The sequence below is a fragment of the Neolamprologus brichardi genome, chromosome 2 (genome assembly GCF_056152115.1).
Source record: "Neolamprologus brichardi isolate AB-2024 chromosome 2, ASM5615211v1, whole genome shotgun sequence".
Taxonomy (NCBI): Eukaryota; Metazoa; Chordata; class Actinopteri; order Cichliformes; family Cichlidae; genus Neolamprologus; species Neolamprologus brichardi.
The window spans coordinates 1,926,409-1,948,209 of NC_142105.1; the positions used below are offsets into that span (position 1 = coordinate 1,926,409).

At 42.1% G+C, this 21,801-nt stretch overlaps 1 long non-coding RNA gene across 2 annotated transcripts; it reads left to right on the forward strand.

Moving 5' to 3' along the window:
- Nucleotides 1-3,876: 3,876 nt before the first annotated feature.
- LOC148106029 (uncharacterized) lies at nucleotides 3,877-21,364 on the forward strand. Of its 2 annotated transcripts, none has more exons than XR_015719603.1 (4): nucleotides 3,877-4,066; nucleotides 5,664-5,794; nucleotides 13,240-13,370; nucleotides 20,810-21,364. It is a non-coding gene; the product is annotated as an uncharacterized LOC148106029 (long non-coding RNA). The 2 variants fall into 2 exon arrangements; XR_015719604.1 differs by lacking the exon at nucleotides 3,877-4,066 and adding an exon at nucleotides 5,126-5,279.
- The last annotated feature ends 437 nt before the right edge of the window (nucleotides 21,365-21,801 follow it).

A 21,801-nucleotide genomic window follows, 5' to 3' on the forward strand; every position in this document is an offset into this window, starting at 1 on the left:
TCCTATCATAGTCTTTTTGGTTTAGCAAAACTGTGCACCCAGCCTTGTCCGCAGGAAGGATGAGAATGCTGTTGTAATGTAATGAAAACCTTTATTTTCCTGATTTAATGAATAAAAGAAATGCCAGCAAACTAGTGACAAAGATACTTGGGCAGGTTGTCATATTATAGAACTATAGAAAACAGACATGCAGGCTACCCAGGTGAACGCTGTGGCCGAATATAGTACTGAAGCAGTAGGAATGTTATATCTAAAAGCTCTGTGCTCATCTGAGCCTTATGGCTAACTGAACTAAATGTACAGTCGAGGCATGCAGTATGCTCACAACTTTTATGTATTCAGTATGTGGGTCGGAGTGAATGTGGACAGACAAAACATACTACTGAGTTTAATTTTGTCTGTACATCGTATTTATGATTAAAAACAAATGTAATCAAATTAGATATTGATATTTTCATATGGGAATTGATCCTGCAACATGAAATGCTGATATTGGATCAATACGTTATCAATACGGTCGCCACTGACAGAAAATGGCAGTAAACATGTTTTTAAAACTTTAAGGACTTAATTCTTAAATCCAGCTCCACACTGGAGTCTATGTCAGTTATGTGTAGCATTGCATGTCCCCTTTAACCCAAAGGAGATCCTTAAATATCCTGAATTGTTTCTAATGACAAAAACTGGCAGCTTCCCAAAAAGTGCAATAATAATGTTATATATTAATATTGTTTTGCACTATAAATGAGTCTGTCTATATTTGGGGGTTTTAACCCTTTGAAGGCCAGTATGTTTACATAGCTGCACTGTGTTTTAACTGGAAAAAACAAAGAACTAAAATATTTTCCATAAAATACATTTCAAGAAAGATTTCATTGCTATTATAATTAGGCCTTTAGATTGGCACCAAGCTAGATTTTGATTCATCATTATTTTTTTTGCAGATGTAAATGTAATAATCATAACCTATAATGGTATATGATGTGTTTCACTTTTTCCACACTAAATGTTCATTGCCTTGCTAATGTAAATAAAAATACAAGCTCAGTTTGAACTAGAAAAACATTTATTTTAGAAAGATAAACATGAACATTTATGTTGTTGGGGATGGGGAGAGAGACAGACAGACAGAGAGAGGTAGTATGTGTCTGGGTGAGAGTCCTGCTCAGTAGTGATGTGCGATACCACTGATTTATTGTATCTTTTATTGTATCTCATATTATAGCGTCATAATGATTACAGGACATCAGATACTTGTTCTTATCACTTAATAATGCAGAATTCATCATATAGAAATAAAAAATCTGAAGTTGTTATTTGAACTATTTGCTATTTGAACACCTTGCCAGCCTGCAGCACTAAAGGACTCAGTGAGAGCACCTGTCCCTGTCCTCCTCTTCAGTTCGCCTCAACATAATCTCGTCATATTCTGTGATGTGATTTACTCTGAGGTATTAAAAAAGGTTAGTGATGTTGCCACAACCATACAAGCCAACCCTCCCGACTTTTCCAGGAGAATCCCGAATTTCAGTGCCCCTCCCGAAAATCTCCCGGAGCCACCATTCTCCCGAATTTCTCCCGATTTTCCACCCGGACAACAAAATTAAAAAACCATATCGCAGAATTCATAAGGCCCAGCCAATTCCAGTTTCCAACAATGGCGGCAGCGACTTAGTTTTAATATTTCTCTTATTTCTCTTTCTGGGTCGCAAAATAAACTTTTAACATATTTTTCAGGTGAGAATGTAGCTGTGTAAACTTCAAATATCTGAGCCGACACGTCGTCTTCAAACCCCCGCGATCTTTCACTACTCAGGTTAAACATGATATATAAGTCACTTTGATAACTTAAAAATGTTATTGTTCGGCTTTTTCAGTGTTTTATTTGTTCGTGAGTAAATCGATTTGGCTGAGATTAAAGTTATTAGATTAGATTAAATTAACTTTATTAATCCCTCGGGTGGGTTCCTCCGGGGTTTTCACACAGCTGAATAAACGTCAAACAGAAAATGATTAAACAGAAGAGTTTACGTCAGCGCCCGGTTATATTTTAGATAGCAAGGAGCAGACGGCAGTTTCACTCCACCGAGGGAGCTTGTGACGACTTTCTTTAGACCGCGAAGGCTGGTTCCTCAGGTGGAAGCAGCCTCTGAATTTGGACCCCTGCTGTTTCCGGGCCGGCCAATGAGAACGGTGATATTTAACGTATTTTATCCGATAAATAAACACTGTAATTTATTTATCTCTTCCCCCCCCCCCCCCCCCCCTTTTTTTTTTTTTAATGTCTCCCTAATTCTCAAGGTTGGCAAGTATGACGACAACACCTCCCTTTTTTGACACATGTATGCAAACCACGTCTCGGCTGTTTGTTGATGTAAAATACGTCCGCACATGACTCCAACTACGCTCAGCCAGTGTTGCGAGTGCGCGCGCCAAGGGGCCGCAAGACATTTAAACAGCCGTATTTCGCACATGACTGTGAAAGGCGGAAGAGGAAGTAGTTCCTTTGAATGTAGACAATCCGAATGATAGTTTCTTTCCACTGTGTTCCTGTTAATGATAAACTACAAATTTACTCTAAACTACTAAAATATCGATATTTTAATGTGAGTATCGATTCTAGAACATAAATGATTGGTATCGGAGGAATCAATATTTCAGGATCGATCCGCACATCACTACTGCTCAGGCGGCGCAGTTGTTACAAATGGACACACTGTGGTCCTTGCATATATAATTCTCACATTTGGAGCAGGTGTTGACAGTTCTTCTCCTTTTTCCTTTGCAAAGTTCGCACCGCCCCCTGCCCTTACACTTAATGGGAGAGAAGCCTGCAACCGCTGCAGTCATACCTGTGACTATTGCTGCAGCGGCTGATGAGCGAGGAAGGTACCCTCTCTTTGCTATGTGTGGTTTCACCAGCATTTCTCCCACTTCTTCAATGAAGAGCCTCCGTCTGTATCCTTTCTTCTCCTGCCAGGAGAAATCGATTGATGTCCACAGGACGAAGGCATTGTAAAGTGAAACATCAAGGACGTTGTGGAAGAGGGCCATTGGCCAATAATTTGTTTTCCTCCTGCAGGAGTAGGTGCCAACAACCTAGCAAAAAAAAGCATAAAACTTACATATATTTTAGGCAAGAATATATGAGCAAGAATGAATAAATGCGTAACTGGTTTGTAATGACACCTACCTTATCAAGCCTGTCCACACCTCCTTTGCATTTGTTGTAATCTTCGATTATTACAGGCTTTCTCTTCCCTTCTTTGCTCACGTCTGGACGGCGGTGTTTTGTGCTTAGTAGCAGCACATTCTTGCCCCGTCGGGCGGTGTAAGACACAAGTGTGTGGGTGTTTGTAAAAGCGAAGATGGAGGAGAAGAGCTCTCTCTTTTTTGCCTGGAGCAAATGAGGTGGAAGCTCAGGCTTGTTTTGGCGAATTGTGCCAACCAGGGTCATTTTCTTCTTGAGTAGCTTATCTGCCAGTGCACAGGAAGTGAAAAAATTATCACAGGTGACGACGTGTCCCTGGAGCCCCGCTGTCATGTCCAGGACCACCCTCATCCCCTGGTTGACTTCAACATGATCTGGAGCTGCTTTGCCCGTGTACACCTGCAGTCTCCAGGCGTAGGATGTTTTGACATCACAGGCTGCCCAAATCTTGATACCATATTTGGCCGGCTTTTTTGGCATGTACTGCCTGAAGCAGCACCTGCCTTTGAACGCGACGAGTTGTTCATCCACACAGAGATCTCTGTCTGGGCTGAACAGCATCTCCAGGCGGTGCGTCCACATGTTCCAGACTTTGCGGAAGGGAGCCATCTTGTCAACACGGTGTGGGGAGCGGGATAGCTTATCATCAAACCGCAGTGCTCTGCTGATGTTGTGAAACCTATACTGGGCCATCGTAGCCCGGAAAATGCTCCGTCCCGATCTTTCACTCCAGAGGCTCAACGTTGATTCGTGTTTTGACCTGTAAACACCGGACAAAACGAGCAGCCCCACATAAGCCCGCAACTCATCTGCGTCTATATCTCGCCAGTCGGGAATTTTGCGATTCCCATGCAGGTTTGTCATGGACACAATATGCTTCACGATCTCATCCGTTAGAAACAGTGCGAAGCTGGATATGGGGTCAACGATTCGGGCAGTGGCATAGCGTGTAGGTCCCGGGATCAGACCAGTGGCTGCTGGGATGTAGCGGAACGTCTCAGCGTTTGTGGGAGACCAAGATATTTTTCCATTTTTTGACGTCCATGCTGTTTCATCAATTTTCCCTCCGTTTTCATCTTCAGCGGCTGCTGTTTCATCAATTTTCCCTCCGTTTTCATCTTCAGCGGCTGCTGTTTCATCAATTTTCCCTCCGTTTTCATCTTCAGCCGCTGCTGTTTCATCAATTTTCTCTTCGCTTTCATCTTCATCCGAGTCGGAACTGGACCCCAGCTGCTCTGTTTCTGCCTCCGATACCTCCTCTTCCTCCTCGTCCCCAGATTCCACGGGGGATAACGCGGAGCTATCCTCGTACTCAGAGTTCATGATCACTGGATATCACGGATATTTAAATAGATTTGCTTATGTGGCCAGGAGATCGTTTCTCGTGCCTTCCCTTTTGCCAGCACATGCAGGACTAAACCGATTCAAAACTATATCCGGTTAGTCGTGACGCATGGACCCTGCTTCCGGTCAGTCCAGCTAACGTAAAGCTACAAACATCTCTACTGTTTAGGCTGCGTCCACACTTAGACTGGTATTTTTGCAAACAGAGATTTTCAGTTTTCGTTTTTTAAAAAAAAATCCCGTCCACACGTGCAGTTTTGAGAAAAATATCTCCGTCCACGTGTAACCCCCCCTCCAAAAAAACAAAAACAAAGGCAAACGTTGTAAGGAGCACGCCAAAGCAGCAGGTGGCGATATAATCCTAACCTTGTAGAAATGTTGGCCAATCAGAAGTCTTGAAGCCAGGGCGGGAAAGACAGCGGAATTTTTTTTACTTCCAACTTTATTTCAAGAAGAACAATAACAACAAATATAAAAATTTGGCTTCTTACTTGAGAACTAATAAGCATTCAAGTCTTTCCTACTTAAGGCAGTATAGCCAAATAGCACATTTTGGTAAAAAAAAAAAAAAGCACAAAATCTGATAAGACATCGCATTGAAGCAGAACTGAGTCGTACATGTGACAGACAGTGAGGTGGAATTATTCCTCAATATCACACTGGAATATGAAACAGCAAAAAAAACAAGAAAACGTGGACTGGGAGACTTGTCAGGGGAAATAAGGTTAGCCTACCATACATGTATAAACGAATGCCCTACTGTATTTCAGTAGCCCAATTATAGATGCCTTTAGCACCTTTAGGTTTGACCTAGTAATGATACAGCTCGGCTTCATTTCTTTAACTACTGTGTAGCTTAACCTATACGAAGTCATCATGATGACAGATTTAGATTCATCTGAATCTGCAGTGTAACTGTGTTGGTGTTGAATCCCTACCTCAAGAATGTTGTAGAGTTAAAAGTATAGGAAAAGAGAACACTTAACCTAAAATATTTAAGTGTAGCACTTAAGTAAATATTATTCTTGGTATTCCACCACTGATTTATTTTTTTAACATTTATTGTGGTTAATTTGTTTTTCATTATTTTATTCTACCTTTTGTCAAGGCAAAACTCAAGGGCCACAGACAGGACAGACTTCAAAGAAGACTTTCAACTGAAACACATTTGCGTAATGTTGCAGAGGTGGACATACAGATGAAGAAAAGAATTCTGGATATGACGGAGACATCTGAGAGGTGAGCTTCTGAACATCACAGTAAATTATAAGTCACTCTTGAGAGACAAGTTCAGTTGCAGATGGATTTTTACTGCTAAGACAAGTCATGCATCCACCACCACAACCTTTCAACCTGCCACCACACCATGGTGGGCACATCTATGCATGTGCACCACCACCACACGCTGTACCTGGCTCATTTCCACCCAACAGTACCATAACTGCACACCCTACCCACCCCTACCTTTGCAGGGAGCAGGGAGCAATTTTTCTTCACACAAGCACTTTTGGAGGATGATATTTGAAATAATCTGCATCATTACCTATGCTGGGCAAAAAATAACTTATGTTGGGAGCTTTTGGGGCTGCATCTGTATGCTCAACTGTTTGCATGTTAAATGTTTTCTATTAGCTGTTATGCAGCTCAAATCTTTTCTGTTCAAAACAGCACTTTGACTTTGACTTAAGTGTAAGAGGTTTTCCTTGTAATTTACAGCCCCCCCCCCCCCCCCCCCCCAAATAATCAGACCAAACCAATATAACCCCTTCAATAAAATTATCTTATCTTACATAAATAGGCTGTTGATTTTCTTTACTCATTTCAGTTATTACCAACAAAATAGTTGCATGTTTAATCATCTGGGAAATTTACCCAGATTTATTTATTTAGACAGAGATCTTGACCCCCCCAATGTTCAGCACAAAGTTACGCCGATGCATGTTCAGGATCACAGTTCATAGATTGTGAAGTGTCACATATCCTGACTTACAATTTCTGTAGGTATGACACAGTCCTTCAATAGAACAGAAACCCTTTTTTATCGATGAGGAATTTAGTAAGGACTCTCCTGACCGTCTTCCCTTCTGATGTCATGCAATCAGCTCTGTAGTAAGTCTGTGTGTCTGGGTGGTTGTCCTTTTCCTGCTGAATTACTTCAGTGACTGTAATCTATCATGTCCCTGTTAGACTCACAGTAGTAGTGGAGGACAAATCTGGCATAAATGACAAGGGGAAGGTCATTCAGATTAATGTCCAAAATACTCCAAACCATGCTTTCAGTCTGCCAAAAGCACATCCAATGACCAGGGAGAGACTGGTCGAGATTGATGGCGAAAATATCAAGGTGTGTACTGCAGAGGAGCTTCATTGTTACACATCCAGTTCCTCGGGGTGTCTTGGCTGGACTGCAAGGTTCAAAGACAACACAAAACGGTGTATGCTATATGGTGATTGACAGCTAGTGGCAGGTCTTATCAGTGGGCCTCTGATCAGGTCCACTGCAGCAGCTATGTAACAAATGTCTTCAGTAGTACTTGGGACATGTTTTACTTCAACCTCACTGGATACCAACCCTGATGTGCAGGTCATTAGGATCATTTGGATGGTCACTTTGAAACAGCACTATTTAATCCTTGTTACAAGTTCTCATCTGTAGGCAATTGATTACAGACTGTATATAAACGATGGACGGAGTCATCGTGACATCAGCTATGGGCACTTAATCGATATTAAATGAAAACCAACATTCAGAAGCTCTAATTGAAGTACTCTTGCCCATCTTTTCTTTCTAAATTCTGTCTCCTTTAAATCATGTAGTGTTTTCCAGTTGAAGTCGGAATTTTCAACTCGAACATGTCCACGAACTGGCCAAAAGTCCTGTGATGTCATTTGTTGTGAACACCACAACAATGGAGGATGTTGAGCAATGATATACCTATTGCTTAGTCTATGGCTATTTGTCACACATGGTGGCCACGTTGCCAGGTTTAAAAAATATATGTTATTATAAGGTAGACTTGTAGTCAAGACCGCCTAAACCAGGACCAAGACAATACCAAGACAGACCGACTCAAGACAAGACAAACTTGAGACGAGACCAAGATTTTATGCATTGATTAAAGTAAAAAAAAAAAAAAAAAAAAGAGGCATTTAATGCTATTTTAACCCAAATTTACACCCTTAATCAACTGCATAAACCACTTTGAGGGAGGAATGGTTTGCACACTTGATACATTTAAACTTTATTATACATTTTAAATTGTTATTGATCCCTTTACCCCGAGTCCTAAACTGTATATTTATTTTCTTACTCTTCGTATATATATTGTATGTAACGGAGATGACAATAAAGTTTACTTTGACTTCAGCAGCGAGCATGCGCACCGAGGGCTCGCGCTCACTTTTCGCGTATAGAATTTCGAGTTAAACATCGGTGCAAATTATAAGTCTTTATTATAATGTCTGGTGTTTTCGTGTTTGCTGTTTTGTTTTTATTTTCTTTTATTTTGCTAGTTGGTTATTAGACGCTGCTCCAGCCGGTCAGAGACTCCCCCGCCGCCCCGCCCTCTCCTCACTGTGCCGCAAGCAGCAGGCGCACCTCGCAAACGGAGGGCGCCCTTACTCCCAGCAAATGGGCGATAGAAAACCGATCGGTGCCTATGACATTCCCAATATGCGCGTGCATGACGTCGGGGCAGCATGAGTAAGAGCTTTTTTTTTTTTTTTTGCCGGTGCTCGTGATGCCGTCCCTCACCACGATGTCGCCCCGGGCAACCGCCCGTATCAAAAACAGCTTCTGGTGGCCGGTATTGACAACTAACTCTTCTGGCTCTCTTGCTTCTCCGTAGCGTGTTTGGCATTTTTTAACCTTTATTTTTAAAAAATAAAATATTTTCCATAAAATACATTTCAAGAAAGATTTCATTGCTATTATAATTAGGCCTTTAGATTGGCACCAAGCTAGATTTTGATTCATCATTATTTTTTTTGCAGATGTAAATGTAATAATCATAACCTATAATGGTATATGATGTGTTTCACTTTTTCCACACTAAATGTTCATTGCCTTGCTAATGTAAATAAAAATACAAGCTCAGTTTGAACTAGAAAAACATTTATTTTAGAAAGATAAACATGAACATTTATGTTGTTGGGGATGGGGAGAGAGACAGACAGACAGAGAGAGGTAGTATGTGTCTGGGTGAGAGTCCTGCTCAGTAGTGATGTGCGATACCACTGATTTATTGTATCTTTTATTGTATCTCATATTATAGCGTCATAATGATTACAGGACATCAGATACTTGTTCTTATCACTTAATAATGCAGAATTCATCATATAGAAATAAAAAATCTGAAGTTGTTATTTGAACTATTTGCTATTTGAACACCTTGCCAGCCTGCAGCACTAAAGGACTCAGTGAGAGCACCTGTCCCTGTCCTCCTCTTCAGTTCGCCTCAACATAATCTCGTCATATTCTGTGATGTGATTTACTCTGAGGTATTAAAAAAGGTTAGTGATGTTGCCACAACCATACAAGCCAACCCTCCCGACTTTTCCAGGAGAATCCCGAATTTCAGTGCCCCTCCCGAAAATCTCCCGGAGCCACCATTCTCCCGAATTTCTCCCGATTTTCCACCCGGACAACAAAATTAAAAAACCATATCGCAGAATTCATAAGGCCCAGCCAATTCCAGTTTCCAACAATGGCGGCAGCGACTTAGTTTTAATATTTCTCTTATTTCTCTTTCTGGGTCGCAAAATAAACTTTTAACATATTTTTCAGGTGAGAATGTAGCTGTGTAAACTTCAAATATCTGAGCCGACACGTCGTCCTCAAACCCCCGCGATCTTTCACTACTCAGGTTAAACATGATATATAAGTCACTTTGATAACTTAAAAATGTTATTGTTCGGCTTTTTCAGTGTTTTATTTGTTCGTGAGTAAATCGATTTGGCTGAGATTAAAGTTATTAGATTAGATTAAATTAACTTTATTAATCCCTCGGGTGGGTTCCTCCGGGGTTTTCACACAGCTGAATAAACGTCAAACAAAAAATGATTAAACAGAAGAGTTTACGTCAGCGCCCGGTTATATTTTAGATAGCAAGGAGCAGACGGCAGTTTCACTCCACCGAGGGAGCTCGTGACGACTTTCTTTAGACCGCGAAGGCTGGTTCCTCAGGTGGAAGCAGCCTCTGAATTTGGACCCCTGCTGTTTCCGGACCGACCAATAAGAACGTTGATATTTAACGTATTTTATCCGATAAATAAACACTGTAATTTATTTATCTCTCTCCCCCCCCCCCCCCCCCCCCCCCCCTTTTTTTTTTTTTAATGTCTCCCTAATTCTCAAGGTTGGCAAGTATGACGACAACACCTCCCTTTTTTGACACATGTATGCAAACCACGTCTCGGCTGTTTGTTGATGTAAAATACGTCCGCACATGACTCCAACTACGCTCAGCCAGTGTTGCGAGTGCGCGCGCCAAGGGGCCGCAAGACATTTAAACAGCCGTATTTCGCACATGACTGTGAAAGGCGGAAGAGGAAGTAGTTCCTTTGAATGTAGACAATCCGAATGATAGTTTCTTTCCACTGTGTTCCTGTTAATGATAAACTACAAATTTACTCTAAACTACTAAAATATCGATATTTTAATGTGAGTATCGATTCTAGAACATAAATGATTGGTATCGGAGGAATCAATATTTCAGGATCGATCCGCACATCACTACTGCTCAGGCGGCGCAGTTGTTACAAATGGACACACTGTGGTCCTTGCATATATAATTCTCACATTTGGAGCAGGTGTTGACAGTTCTTCTCCTTTTTCCTTTGCAAAGTTCGCACCGCCTCCTGCCCTTACACTTAATGGGAGAGAAGCCTGCAACCGCTGCAGTCATACCTGTGACTATTGCTGCAGCGGCTGATGAGCGGGGAAGGTGCTCTCTCTTTGCTATGTGTGGTTTCACCAGCATTTCTCCCACTTCTTCAATGAAGAGCCTCCGTCTGTATCCTTTCTTCTCCTGCCAGGAGAAATCGATTGATGTCCACAGGACGAAGGCATTGTAAAGTGAAACATCAAGGACGTTGTGGAAGAGGGCCATTGGCCAATAATTTGTTTTCCTCCTGCAGGAGTAGGTGCCAACAACCTAGCAAAAAAAAAGCATAAAACTTACATATATTTTAGGCAAGAATATATGAGCAAGAATGAATAAATGCGTAACTGGTTTGTAATGACACCTACCTTATCAAAGTTGTCGACACCTCCTTTGCATTTGTTGTAATCTTCGATTATTACAGGCTTTCTCTTCCCTTCTTTGCTCACGTCTGGACGGCGGTGTTTTGTGCTTAGTAGCAGCACATTCTTGCCCCGTCGGGCGGTGTAAGACACAAGTGTGTGGGTGTTTGTAAAAGCGAAGATGGAGGAGAAGAGCTCTCTCTTTTTTGCCTGGAGCAAATGAGGTGGAAGCTCAGGCTTGTTTTGGCGAATTGTGCCAACCAGGGTCATTTTCTTCTTGAGTAGCTTATCTGCCAGTGCACAGGAAGTGAAAAAATTATCACAGGTGACGACGTGTCCCTGGAGCCCCGCTGTCATGTCCAGGACCACCCTCATCCCCTGGTTGACTTCAACATGATCTGGAGCTGCTTTGCCCGTGTACACCTGCAGTCTCCAGGCGTAGGATGTTTTGACATCACAGGCTGCCCAAATCTTGATACCATATTTGGCCGGCTTTTTTGGCATGTACTGCCTGAAGCAGCACCTGCCTTTGAACGCGACGAGTTGTTCATCCACACAGAGATCTCTGTCTGGGCTGAACAGCATCTCCAGGCGGTGCGTCCACATGTTCCAGACTTTGCGGAAGGGAGCCATCTTGTCAACACGGCGTGGGGGGCGGGATAGCTTATCATCAAACCGCAGTGCTCTGCTGATGTTGTGAAACCTATACTGGGCCATCGTAGCCCGGAAAATGCTCCGTCCCGATCTTTCACTCCAGAGGCTCAACGTTGATTCGTGTTTTGACCTGTAAACACCGGACAAAACGAGCAGCCCCACATAAGCCCGCAACTCATCTGCGTCTATATCTCGCCAGTTGGGATTTTTGCGATTCCCATGCAGGTTTGTCATGGACACAATATGCTTCACGATCTCATCCGTTAGAAACAGTGCGAAGCTGGATATGGGGTCAACGATTCGGGCAGTGGCATAGCGTGTAGGTCCCGGGGTCAGACCAGTGGGTGCTGGGATGTAGCGGAACGTCTCAGCGTTTGTGGGAGACCAAGATATTTTTCCATTTTTTGACGTCCATGCTGTTTCATCAATTTTCCCTCCGTTTTCATCTTCAGCGGCTGCTGTTTCATCAATTTTCCCTCCGTTTTCATCTTCAGCCGTTGCTGTTTCATCAATTTTCTCTTCGCTTTCATCTTCATCCGAGTCGGAACTGGACCCCAGCTGCTCTGTTTCTGCCTCCGATACCTCCTCTTCCTCCTCGTCCCCAGATTCCACGGGGGATAACGCGGAGCTATCCTCGTACTCAGAGTTCATGATCACTGGATATCACGGATATTTATATAGTTTTGCTTATGCGGCCAGGAGATCGTTTCTCGTGCCTTCCCTTTTGCCAGCACATGCAGGACTAAACCGATTCAAAACTATATCCGGTTAGTCGTGACGCATGGACCCTGCTTCCGGTCAGTCCAGCTAACGTAAAGCTACAAACATCTCTACTGTTTAGGCTGCGTCCACACTTAGACTGGTATTTTTGCAAACAGAGATTTTCAGTTTTCGTTTTTTAAAAAAAAATCCCGTCCACACGTGCAGTTTTGAGAAAAATATCTCCGTCCACGTGTAACCCCCCCCCCCCTCCAAAAAAACAAAAACAAAGGCAAACGTTGTAAGGAGCACGCCAAAGCAGCAGGTGGCGATATAATCCTAACCTTGTAGAAATGTTGGCCAATCAGAAGTCTTGAAGCCAGGGCGGGAAAGACAGCGGAATTTTTTTTACTTCCAACTTTATTTCAAGAAGAACAATAACAACAAATATAAAAATTTGGCTTCTTACTTGAGAACTAATAAGCATTCAAGTCTTTCCTACTTAAGTCAGTATAGCCAAATAGCACATTTTGGTAAAAAAAAAAAAAAAAGCACAAAATCTGATAAGACATCGCATTGAAGCAGAACTGAGTCGTACATGTGACAGACAGTGAGGTGGAATTATTCCTCAATATCACACTGGAATATGAAACAGCAAAAAAAAACAAGAAAACGTGGACTGGGAGACTTGTCAGGGGAAATAAGGTTAGCCTACCATACATGTATAAACGAATGCCCTACTGTATTTCAGTAGCCCAATTATAGATGCCTTTAGCACCTTTAGGTTTGACCTAGTAATGATACAGCTCGGCTTCATTTCTTTAACTACTGTGTAGCTTAACCTATACGAAGTCATCATGATGACAGATTTATATTCATCTGAATCTGCAGTGTAACTGTGTTGGTGTTGAATCCCTACCTCAAGAATGTTGTAGAGTTAAAAGTATAGGAAAAGAGAACACTTAACCTAAAATATTTAAGTGTAGCACTTAAGTAAATATTATTCTTGGTATTCCACCACTGATTTATTTTTAACATTTATTGTGGTTAATTTGTTTTTCATTATTTTATTCTACCTTTTGTCAAGGCAAAACTCAAGGGCCACAGACAGGACAGACTTAAAAGAAGACTTTCAACTGAAACACATTTGCGTAATGTTGCAGAGGTGGACATACAGATGAAGAAAAGAATTCTGGATATGACGGAGACATCTGAGAGGTGAGCTTCTGAACATCACAGTAAATTATAAGTCACTCTTGAGAGACAAGTTCAGTTGCAGATGGATTTTTACTGCTAAGACAAGTCATGCATCCACCACCACAACCTTTCAACCTGCCACCACACCATGGTGGGCACATCTATGCATGTGCACCACCACCACACGCTGTACCTGGCTCATTTCCACCCAACAGTACCATAACTGCACACCCTACCCACCCCTACCTTTGCAGGGAGCAGGGAGCAATTTTTCTTCACACAAGCACTTTTGGAGGATGATATTTGAAATAATCTGCATCATTACCTATGCTGGGCAAAAAATAACTTATGTCGGGAGCTTTTGGGGCTGCATCTGTATGCTCAACTGTTTGCATGTTAAATGTTTTCTATTAGCTGTTATGCAGCTCAAATCTTTTCTGTTCAAAACAGCACTTTGACTTTAACTTAAGTGTAAGAGGTTTTCCTTGTAATTTACAGCCCCCCCCCCCCCCCCCCCAAATAATCAGACCCAACCAATATAACCCCTTCAATAAAATTATCTTATCTTACATAAATAGGCTGTTGATTTTCTTTACTCATTTCAGTTATTACCAACAAAATAGTTGCATGTTTAATCATCTGGGAATTTACCCAGATTTATTTATTTAGACAGAGATCTTGACCCCCCCAATGTTCAGCACAAAGTTACGCCGATGCATGTTCAGGATCACAGTTCATAGATTTTGAAGTGTCACATATCCTGACTTACAATTTCTGTAGATATGACACAGTCCTTCAATAGAACAGAAACCCTTTTTTATCGATGAGGAATTTAGTAAGGACTCTCCTGACCGTCTTCCCTTCTGATGTCATGCAATCAGCTCTGTAGTAAGTCTGTGTGTCTGGGTGGTTGTCCTTTTCCTGCTGAATTACTTCAGTGACTGTAATCTATCATGTCCCTGTTAGACTCACAGTAGTAGTGGAGGACAAATCTGGCATAAATGACGAGGGGAAGGTCATTCAGATTAATGTCCAAAATACTCCAAACCATGCTTTCAGTCTGCCAAAAGCACATCCAATGACCAGGGAGAGACTGGTCGAGATTGATGGCGAAAATATCAAGGTGTGTACTGCAGAGGAGCTTCATTGTTACACATCCAGTTCCTCGGGGTGTCTTGGCTGGACTGCAAGGTTCAAAGACAACACAAAACGGTGTATGCTATATGGTGATTGACAGCTAGTGGCAGGTCTTATCAGTGGGCCTCTGATCAGGTCCACTGCAGCAGCTATGTAACAAATGTCTTCAGTAGTACTTGGGACATGTTTTACTTCAACCTCACTGGATACCAACCCTGATGTGCAGGTCATTAGGATCATTTGGATGGTCACTTTGAAACAGCACTATTTAATCCTTGTTACAAGTTCTCATCTGTAGGCAATTGATTACAGACTGTATATAAACGATGGACGGAGTCATCGTGACATCAGCTATGGGCACTTAATCGATATTAAATGAAAACCAACATTCAGAAGCTCTAATTGAAGTACTCTTGCCCATCTTTTCTTTCTAAATTCTGTCTCCTTTAAATCATGTAGTGTTTTCCAGTTGAAGTCGGAATTTTCAACTCGAACATGTCCACGAACTGGCCAAAAGTCCTGTGATGTCATTTGTTGTGAACACCACAACAATGGAGGATGTTGAGCAATGATATACCTATTGCTTAGTCTATGGCTATTTGTCACACATGGTGGCCACGTTGCCAGGTTTAAAAAATATATGTTATTATAAGGTAGACTTGTAGTCAAGACCGCCTAAACCAGGACCAAGACAATACCAAGACACACCGACTCAAGACAAGACAAACTTGAGACGAGACCAAGATTTTATGCATTGATTAAAGTAAAAAAAAAAAAAAAAAAAGGCATTTAATGCTATTTTAACCCAAATTTACACCCTTAATCAACTGCATAAACCACTTTGAGGGAGGAATGGTTTGCACACTTGATACATTTAAACTTTATTATACATTTTAAATTGTTATTGATCCCTTTACCCCGAGTCCTAAACTGTATATTTATTTTCTTACTCTTCTTATATATATTGTATGTAACGGAGATGACAATAAAGTTTACTTTGACTTCAGCAGCGAGCATGCGCACCGAGGGCTCGCGCTCACTTTTCGCGTATAGAATTTCGAGTTAAACATCGGTGCAAATTATAAGTCTTTATTATAATGTCTGGTGTTTTCGTGTTTGCCGTTTTGTTTTTATTTTCTTTTATTTTGCTAGTTGGTTATTAGACGCTGCTCCAGCCGGTCAGAGACTCCCCCGCCGCCCCGCCCTCTCCTCACTGTGCCGCAAGCAGCAGGCGCACCTCGCAAACGGAGGGCGCCCTTACTCCCAGCAAATGGGCGATAGAAAACCGATCGGTGCCTATGACATTCCCAATATGCGCGTGCATGACGTCGGGGCAGCATGAGTGAGAGCTTTTTTTTTTTTTTTTGCCGGTGCTCGTGATGCCGTCCCTCACCACGATGTCGCCCCGGCCAACCGCCCGTATCAAAAACAGCTTCTGGTGGCCGGTATTGACAACTAACTCTTCTGGCTCTCTTGCTTCTCCGTAGCGTGTTTGGCATTTTTTAACCTTTATTTTTAAAAAATAAAATATTTTCCATAAAATACATTTCAAGAAAGATTTCATTGCTATTATAATTAGGCCTTTAGATTGGCACCAAGCTAGATTTTGATTCATCATTATTTTTTTTGCAGATGTAAATGTAATAATCATAACCTATAATGGTATATGATGTGTTTCACTTTTTCCACACTAAATGTTCATTGCCTTGCTAATGTAAATAAAAATACAAGCTCAGTTTGAACTAGAAAAACATTTATTTTAGAAAGATAAACATGAACATTTATGTTGTTGGGGATGGGGAGAGAGACAGACAGACAGAGAGAGGTAGTATGTGTCTGGGTGAGAGTCCTGCTCAGTAGTGATGTGCGATACCACTGATTTATTGTATCTTTTATTGTATCTCATATTATAGCGTCATAATGATTACAGGACATCAGATACTTGTTCTTATCACTTAATAATGCAGAATTCATCATATAGAAATAAAAAATCTGAAGTTGTTATTTGAACTATTTGCTATTTGAACACCTTGCCAGCCTGCAGCACTAAAGGACTCAGTGAGAGCACCTGTCCCTGTCCTCCTCTTCAGTTCGCCTCAACATAATCTCGTCATATTCTGTGATGTGATTTACTCTGAGGTATTAAAAAAGGTTAGTGATGTTGCCACAACCATACAAGCCAACCCTCCCGACTTTTCCAGGAGAATCCCGAATTTCAGTGCCCCTCCCGAAAATCTCCCGGAGCCACCATTCTCCCGAATTTCTCCCGATTTTCCACCCGGACAACAAAATTAAAAAACCATATCGCAGAATTCATAAGGCCCAGCCAATTCCAGTTTCCAACAATGGCGGCAGCGACTTAGTTTTAATATTTCTCTTATTTCTCTTTCTGGGTCGCAAAATAAACTTTTAACATATTTTTCAGGTGAGAATGTAGCTGTGTAAACTTCAAATATCTGAGCCGACACGTCGTCCTCAAACCCCCGCGATCTTTCACTACTCAGGTTAAACATGATATATAAGTCACTTTGATAACTTAAAAATGTTATTGTTCGGCTTTTTCAGTGTTTTATTTGTTCGTGAGTAAATCGGTTTGGCTGAGATTAAAGTTATTAGATTAGATTAAATTAACTTTATTAATCCCTCGGGTGGGTTCCTCCGGGGTTTTCACACAGCTGAATAAACGTCAAACAGAAAATGATTAAACAGAAGAGTTTACGTCAGCGCCCGGTTATATTTTAGATAGAAAGGAGCAGACGGCAGTTTCACTCCACCGAGAGAGCTCGTGACGTACTACCCGGCTTTCTTTAGACCGCGAAGGCCGGGTCCTCAGGTGGAAGCAGCCTCTGAATTTGGACCCCTGCTGTTTCCGGGCCGGCCAATAAGAACGTTGATATTTAACGTATTTTATCCGATAAATAAACACTGTAATTTATTTATCTCTCCCCCCCCCCCCCCCCTTTTTTTTTTTTTAATGTCTCCCTAATTCTCAAGGTTGGCAAGTATGACGACAACACCTCCCTTTTTTGACACATGTATGCAAACCACGTCTCGGCTGTTTGTTGATGTAAAATACGTCCGCACATGACTCCAACTACGCTCAGCCAGTGTTGCGAGTGCGCGCGCCAAGGGGCCGCAAGACATTTAAACAGCCGTATTTCGCACATGACTGTGAAAGGCGGAAGAGGAAGTAGTTCCTTTGAATGTAGACAATCCGAATGATAGTTTCTTTCCACTGTGTTCCTGTTAATGATAAACTACAAATTTACTCTAAACTACTAAAATATCGATATTTTAATGTGAGTATCGATTCTAGAACATAAATGATTGGTATCGGAGGAATCAATATTTCAGGATCGATCCGCACATCACTACTGCTCAGGCGGCGCAGTTGTTACAAATGGACACACTGTGGTCCTTGCATATATAATTCTCACATTTGGAGCAGGTGTTGACAGTTCTTCTCCTTTTTCCTTTGCAAAGTTCGCACCGCCTCCTGCCCTTACACTTAATGGGAGAGAAGCCTGCAACCGCTGCAGTCATACCTGTGACTATTGCTGCAGCGGCTGATGAGCGGGGAAGGTGCTCTCTCTTTGCTATGTGTGGTTTCACCAGCATTTCTCCCACTTCTTCAATGAAGAGCCTCCGTCTGTATCCTTTCTTCTCCTGCCAGGATGACTCGATTGATGTCCACAGGACGAAGGCATTGTAAAGTGAAACATCAAGGACGTTGTGGAAGAGGGCCATTGGCCAATAATTTGTTTTCCTCCTGCAGGAGTAGGTGCCAACAACCTAGCAAAAAAAAAGCATAAAACTTACATATATTTTAGGCAAGAATATATGAGCAAGAATGAATAAATGCGTAACTGGTTTGTAATGACACCTACCTTATCAAAGTTGTCGACACCTCCTTTGCATTTGTTGTAATCTTCGATTATTACAGGCTTTCTCTTCCCTTCTTTGCTCACGTCTGGACGGCGGTGTTTTGTGCTTAGTAGCAGCACATTCTTGCCCCGTCGGGCGGTGTAAGACACAAGTGTGTGGGTGTTTGTAAAAGCGAAGATGGAGGAGAAGAGCTCTCTCTTTTTTGCCTGGAGCAAATGAGGTGGAAGCTCAGGCTTGTTTTGGCGAATTGTGCCAACCAGGGTCATTTTCTTCTTGAGTAGCTTATCTGCCAGTGCACAGGAAGTGAAAAAATTATCACAGGTGACGACGTGTCCCTGGAGCCCCGCTGTCATGTCCAGGACCACCCTCATCCCCTGGTTGACTTCAACATGATCTGGAGCTGCTTTGCCCGTGTACACCTGCAGTCTCCAGGCGTAGGATGTTTTGACATCACAGGCTGCCCAAATCTTGATACCATATTTGGCCGGCTTTTTTGGCATGTACTGCCTGAAGCAGCACCTGCCTTTGAACGCGACGAGTTGTTCATCCACACAGAGATCTCTGTCTGGGCTGAACAGCATCTCCAGGCGGTGCGTCCACATGTTCCAGACTTTGCGGAAGGGAGCCATCTTGTCAACACGGCGTGGGGGGCGGGATAGCTTATCATCAAACCGCAGTGCTCTGCTGATGTTGTGAAACCTATACTGGGCCATCGTAGCCCGGAAAATGCTCCGTCCCGATCTTTCACTCCAGAGGCTCAACGTTGATTCGTGTTTTGACCTGTAAACACCGGACAAAACGAGCAGCCCCACATAAGCCCGCAACTCATCTGCGTCTATATCTCGCCAGTTGGGATTTTTGCGATTCCCATGCAGGTTTGTCATGGACACAATATGCTTCACGATCTCATCCGTTAGAAACAGTGCGAAGCTGGATATGGGGTCAACGATTCGGGCAGTGGCATAGCGTGTAGGTCCCGGGGTCAGACCAGTGGGTGCTGGGATGTAGCGGAACGTCTCAGCGTTTGTGGGAGACCAAGATATTTTTCCATTTTTTGACGTCCATGCTGTTTCATCAATTTTCCCTCCGTTTTCATCTTCAGCGGCTGCTGTTTCATCAATTTTCCCTCCGTTTTCATCTTCAGCCGTTGCTGTTTCATCAATTTTCTCTTCGCTTTCATCTTCATCCGAGTCGGAACTGGACCCCAGCTGCTCTGTTTCTGCCTCCGATACCTCCTCTTCCTCCTCGTCCCCAGATTCCACGGGGGATAACGCGGAGCTATCCTCGTACTCAGAGTTCATGATCACTGGATATCACGGATATTTATATAGTTTTGCTTATGCGGCCAGGAGATCGTTTCTCGTGCCTTCCCTTTTGCCAGCACATGCAGGACTAAACCGATTCAAAACTATATCCGGTTAGTCGTGACGCATGGACCCTGCTTCCGGTCAGTCCAGCTAACGTAAAGCTACAAACATCTCTACTGTTTAGGCTGCGTCCACACTTAGACTGGTATTTTTGCAAACAGAGATTTTCAGTTTTCGTTTTTTAAAAAAAAATCCCGTCCACACGTGCAGTTTTGAGAAAAATATCTCCGTCCACGTGTAACCCCCCCCCCCCCTCCAAAAAAACAAAAACAAAGGCAAACGTTGTAAGGAGCACGCCAAAGCAGCAGGTGGCGATATAATCCTAACCTTGTAGAAATGTTGGCCAATCAGAAGTCTTGAAGCCAGGGCGGGAAAGACAGCGGAATTTTTTTTACTTCCAACTTTATTTCAAGAAGAACAATAACAACAAATATAAAAATTTGGCTTCTTACTTGAGAACTAATAAGCATTCAAGTCTTTCCTACTTAAGTCAGTATAGCCAAATAGCACATTTTGGTAAAAAAAAAAAAAAAAAGCACAAAATCTGATAAGACATCGCATTGAAGCAGAACTGAGTCGTACAAGTGACAGACAGTGAGGTGGAATTATTCCTCAATATCACACTGGAATATGAAACAGCAAAAAAAAACAAGAAAACGTGGACTGGGAGACTTGTCAGGGGAAATAAGGTTAGCCTACCATACATGTATAAACGAATGCCCTACTGTATTTCAGTAGCCCAATTATAGATGCCTTTAGCACCTTTAGGTTTGACCTAGTAATGATACAGCTCGGCTTCATTTCTTTAACTACTGTGTAGCTTAACCTATACGAAGTCATCATGATGACAGATTTATATTCATCTGAATCTGCAGTGTAACTGTGTTGGTGTTGAATCCCTACCTCAAGAATGTTGTAGAGTTAAAAGTATAGGAAAAGAGAACACTTAACCTAAAATATTTAAGTGTAGCACTTAAGTAAATATTATTCTTGGTATTCCACCACTGATTTATTTTTAACATTTATTGTGGTTAATTTGTTTTTCATTATTTTATTCTACCTTTTGTCAAGGCAAAACTCAAGGGCCACAGACAGGACAGACTTAAAAGAAGACTTTCAACTGAAACACATTTGCGTAATGTTGCAGAGGTGGACATACAGATGAAGAAAAGAATTCTGGATATGACGGAGACATCTGAGAGGTGAGCTTCTGAACATCACAGTAAATTATAAGTCACTCTTGAGAGACAAGTTCAGTTGCAGATGGATTTTTACTGCTAAGACAAGTCATGCATCCACCACCACAACCTTTCAACCTGCCACCACACCATGGTGGGCACATCTATGCATGTGCACCACCACCACACGCTGTACCTGGCTCATTTCCACCCAACAGTACCATAACTGCACACCCTACCCACCCCTACCTTTGCAGGGAGCAGGGAGCAATTTTTCTTCACACAAGCACTTTTGGAGGATGATATTTGAAATAATCTGCATCATTACCTATGCTGGGCAAAAAATAACTTATGTCGGGAGCTTTTGGGGCTGCATCTGTATGCTCAACTGTTTGCATGTTAAATGTTTTCTATTAGCTGTTATGCAGCTCAAATCTTTTCTGTTCAAAACAGCACTTTGACTTTAACTTAAGTGTAAGAGGTTTTCCTTGTAATTTACAGCCCCCCCCCCCCCCCCCAAATAATCAGACCCAACCAATATAACCCCTTCAATAAAATTATCTTATCTTACATAAATAGGCTGTTGATTTTCTTTACTCATTTCAGTTATTACCAACAAAATAGTTGCATGTTTAATCATCTGGGAATTTACCCAGATTTATTTATTTAGACAGAGATCTTGACCCCCCCAATGTTCAGCACAAAGTTACGCCGATGCATGTTCAGGATCACAGTTCATAGATTTTGAAGTGTCACATATCCTGACTTACAATTTCTGTAGATATGACACAGTCCTTCAATAGAACAGAAACCCTTTTTTATCGATGAGGAATTTAGTAAGGACTCTCCTGACCGTCTTCCCTTCTGATGTCATGCAATCAGCTC